Raw genomic sequence first — 4,882 nt, 5'->3', positions numbered from 1 at the left:
GAGATCTTACATTGGCTGTTTTGCACATATCTTAAATGTGGTTAGGTAAATAAATGCAGATACCTGTCAGTTTCTGACCACCAGCTAGGCAATTGTCACCTAATGTACTGTTGTTTTTTTCTTTTCTTTTTTTTTTTTTTTTTTTTTGAGACAGGATCTCACTTTGTTGTTGGAATGCAGTGCTGTGGTCAGGCTCACTGCAGCCTTGACCTCCTGGTCTTAAGCCGTCCTTCTGCCTCAGCCTTCTGAGTAGCTGGGACTACAGGTGCCTACCTGCCACACCCTGGCTAAATTTTGGGATTTTATTGTAGAGTCAAGATCTCATTATGTTTCCCAGGCTGGTCTCAAACTCCTGAGCTCAAGTGATCCTCCTGCTTCGGCCTTCCAAAGTGCTGGGATTACAGGAATGAGCCACCACACCCAGCCCATTGTAATTTTCATATACTCACCAATACTGGCTCTCATTGGTCATATGAAATTATGTAATCACATGAAAACAATGCCTAGTGCAGTCCAAGGGAAGCAGATGCTACTGTTTTACAGAAAGGGATATTAGTAAGCCCATTATGTCCAAGGAAGTAATGTATGCAGTATTAGATCTGTGTTCTCTGTTACAGGTACCATTTCCGGATTTGATACATATATTAGTTATGCAAAATAGCCTTTACTCCAGATACATAGGAAAGAAGACAACATGGTGAGGTAGAAAAGAATGAGCTTTGAAAACAGACAGGCGTGGATTTACACTTCTGCCTTACTTCTTCCTACTGTTAAGATTGGACCCACTGAGCTCCATTTTTTTTTTTTTACCTGTAAAATGAGGATAATGAAATAAAAGTCATAGAATACTACATACTAGTTTCTCACTTTTTTCTTCCTTTAAACCAAAAAAGAAACCACATACGTTCAAAACATGCACCACTCAACACCCTAAGATGGAAATAGCTTAAAGTACCAAGTTTAAGATTGAGGTATTGGGGGATGGAGATTATTAAATTTCCTTGTTCAGATGAAACATAATTAACATAATCAGTTTGGAACTTTTTTCATGCCTAATTCACTTTCTAGTCCTAAAATAATGTTGTGCGAATTATTGGCACGTTGTTTCATTTTCATGCTTAATTTAAAAAAAAAATATTCTCCTTGTACTTAAATGCCTATTTAGTTCCATTTGGGCCATTTTCTTTGAACTAAATGCAAATGAGGGAGGTTGCATCTATTTCATAATCTCCCTTTAATCAAGATCACTACGAGGCATCAGCCCCCTGGGTGACGGGTGACATAAATCATATTAGCTTAATTCTGTGTGTTTCATTAAAGGATTTGGTATTTTTATGAACCAGAATATCTAGGTCACTGCCATAGAAGCTTCAATCAAGCTGCAGATCTTATGGAGTCAATGATGTGTTGCTTATTTGATGAGATGAAGATGAAGTGCCTACTCCCACCTCATACTGGCCTCATTAATACATGGTTGCTTTAAGAGTTCATGAGTTTGGAAGAGACAGTTGGGTCCTGGCCCCAGGAAACACAGGAGAAATCCAAATCTCATACAGTGTGCTGGACATATAACAATTTTTGCATTCTTTCCCCCCTCACCATTGAAATCTATGATTTCTCTATTCAACTGTTTTCTCAGCAATCCAAAAAGGCAAGGTTGGCAGCATGCAATCTGCTGAAGAATCCTGCCTAAATATCCTTTTCCACTTAACACTGTCTACCATGGAGTCATTTTGTTTCTTTTTCATTCCTAGAAGATGAAGAAATGATGACATCCCAAACCTCATCATTTGTCTATACTTCCACTCTGGCACTTCTGCACAGTATCTAAATATTTATGTTTCTTTGTCAAATGACAGGACCAAGAATGTTTCTGTAATATTTATGAGAACACAGGAGTTGCTAAGAGAAGAGTCTTTGCAAGAAGGGACGTGAGAAAAGCTGGGAAGAAAGATTGAACCCACAGTTTACAAAGGTTTCAAACATCTAGGAGATTATCCTCATACGGTAAGAGCATTTGACTGGATTGTATGCAGTTAAAATTACTACCCAGCATCACGTAAATGCAGTGTTAGAAGGATTTCATAAATTAGGAAATCTGGAAGCATCTGGGAGAGTGGATGGTTCACTATGGGTGGCAAGGATGGCAGATATAAGGTTTTCGTTGGAAAATATGCCAATTACACATGCCATTTCCTTTCCTGAAAATCTCTAGGGTCACTGCTGGACATAGAACTTTGGAATGGGAAGAAACTTCCAGAGTTCTGTCTTCTTCCAGATGATCAGAATACAGGTACACACGGTGCACAGTTTCTCAGGGTTTTTGGTGATGCCAGACCCATTTCCCCATAGAATTGATGTTTGTGGGGTTTTTTTGAATAAACACAGAAATTGACCCCCTTGGACTCAAATGGAGTCTCACTCTGTCACTCAGGCTGGAGTGCAGGGGTACCATCTCGGCTCACTGCAACCTCCACCTCTCAGGTTCAAGTGATCCTCCTGCCTCAGCCTCCCAAGTAGCTCGGGTTACAAGTGTGTGCCACCGCACCAGACTAATTATTGTGTTTTTAGTAGAGACAAGTTTCACTATGTTGTCCAGGCTGGTCTCGAACTCCTGACCTCAGGTCATCTGCCCACCTCAGCCTCCCAAAGTGCTGGGATTACAGGAGTCAGCCACCATGCCTAGCCCTTATGTGGGTTCCTTCAGGCCTCCCAGTTAGTGTCAAGGAACTGAAAGTTACCAAATAACTACATCCAGACAGTGAGTGGTCAGATCCCTCAACCGCCATGACTGCGTAACCGACCACCTGCTTCCTGCTGGCCAGCTCCTCTTCCTTATCCTCCCTCATTCCGGGTTTTCCTGAGCATAGCTACATTCTTTCCTCGCTAGATCAACCCTGGTTTTGGTGGGTTGGGAAGATGGATTTGACACTTATCTCCTGTCTCCTTAGTGATGTCACCCAAATAAAGCCTTTCTTTCCTGGCAATATTCATCTCATTGATTGCCTTTCTGTGCAGTGAGAAACAGGCCCAAGACTGAACCCCTGGTGTTCGGCGTCATTGGCAGTCAGTGTTTACTTCTCACCAAAAGGTGCAATGCCTCCCTTATGAAGAAGCCAAAGAAACAGTCATCTACAAGTCACTTGGAAGTGTCCACCATCACCTGGGTTAGGATTTGAATTCTTCTAATAGGGTTTACAAACAGCAGATTTATCCAGGGGATTTGGCTTCTTAATTTGGATCATGAACCCCTTCGAGAATCTTATAAAAAATTTTAGATCCTCTCCCAGAAATTGCACATACAAGCAAATATTATTGTTTGCAATAAGCCTCTTACTCCAGGTTAAGACCTTATGGCCTACATATTGAAAAGCTTTATGTTTTAATGGAAGCTTTGACACTAGCAGTGGTAAATAGAGGATTGTTGCCTAAAGAAGGCCCCTTTTTTGAAGTTAAATGCTGTTATTGTCCTGGTTACTAAAGCAGCAGCATTAGAGATACATTGGAAAGCTCAGGTCCTTTGTGAGTCTAGAGACACTTCCAGAAATAAACAATGCCACGGGTCTTCTGGGCCCCGTGGTTCTCACCCCTGGGCTATGCATAAGAACAGAAAATCAAACACCTCATGTTCTCACTCATAGGCGGGTGTTGAACAATGAGAACACATGGACACAGGGAGGGGAGCATCACACACTGGGGTCTGTTGTGGGGAATTAGGGGAGGGACAGTGGAGGATGGGGAGTTGAGGAGGGATAACATGGGGAGAAATGCCAGATACAGGTGATGGGGAGGAAGGCAGCAAACCACATTGCCACGTGTGTACCTATGCAACAATCCTGCATGTTCTTCACATGTACCCCAAAACCTAAAATGCAATAAAACATATATTTTTTAAAAAACAAGAATTCTAGAGAAGCTTTTCTGAATTATACCCAAGAAGACATACACACTTCACAATGTTAAAACTTACAACAAACTACAGTAATCGGTATTGTTTTGGCATAAGGACACACATGTAGACAATATGGAAAGTCCAGAAATAATCCCTTATATTTATGGTCAATTTATTTTGGATGAAGATGCAAGAATCGATTTTTGAACAAGTAGTGCTGGGACAATTGGGTATTCACTTAGAAGATAAATAGATAATGTCTGCCTTCTGGGGAGAGTCTCAGCCATGTGCACTTTCACTTTTGCTTCTGTGTTAATCAAGGTCCATGGGGATTCTTATATTCCAGCTCCAGCTGAGATCCATGCTACAAAGTCAGTTTATGATAGTTGCTGTTTTCATTTGCATCTTTTTTCTAGCTCTCATTTTTCTGACACGGTTTGGCAACAGGATGTTTCTGTTCATTGAACGCTCTAGACAGTAGCCAGCTGCCACTGATCGTGCCAGTGCAGAATGAGAGCATTAAAATGGGATCTGAGGCAGTGGGGAGAGAGAGAGGAACACATGGCTTCAGAATCCAACCGAGCCCTCATCGGTTCGTGGCCCTACCACTTACTGTGTGTCACCTGGAGGAAATGAGTTAAACTCTTCAAACTGCAACTTATTTATCGGCAAAACAGGAAGCAAAGTATCTTTGCTAGTGTTTTGCAAGGTGTCAATGAGATCAGTGTTTTCTTTGTTTATTTGTTGTTGTTGTGTTCAAGACAGGGTCTCGCTCTGTCACCCACGCTGGAGTAAAGTGGTGCAATCTTGGCTCACTGAAACCTCCACATCCCAGGTTCAAGTGATCCTCCCGCCTCAGCCTCCTGAGTAGCTAAAACTACAGGTGTTTGGCACCATGCCTGACTAATTTTTTGTATTTTTGGTAATGACAGGGTTTCACCATGTTGGGCAGGCTGGTCTTGAACTCCTGTCCTCAGAGGATCCACCTGC

At 41.9% G+C, this 4,882-nt stretch overlaps 1 long non-coding RNA gene across 1 annotated transcript; it reads left to right on the top strand.

Annotated features, from left to right (window-relative positions):
* Positions 1-839: 839 nt before the first annotated feature.
* Positions 840-3,591, top strand: LOC116536386. Its single transcript, XR_004262604.1, has 3 exons — positions 840-2,007; positions 2,216-2,293; positions 3,019-3,591. It is a non-coding gene; the product is annotated as an uncharacterized LOC116536386 (long non-coding RNA).
* The last annotated feature ends 1,291 nt before the right edge of the window (positions 3,592-4,882 follow it).

Source organism: Sapajus apella, unplaced genomic scaffold (assembly GCF_009761245.1).
Source record: "Sapajus apella isolate SASKATOON/1434 unplaced genomic scaffold, GSC_monkey_1.0 scaffold100, whole genome shotgun sequence".
In the NCBI taxonomy this organism is placed as follows: Eukaryota; Metazoa; Chordata; class Mammalia; order Primates; family Cebidae; genus Sapajus; species Sapajus apella.
The sequence above is the reverse complement of the archived record's forward strand: the minus strand, read 5'-3'. Positions and strand labels throughout refer to the sequence as shown.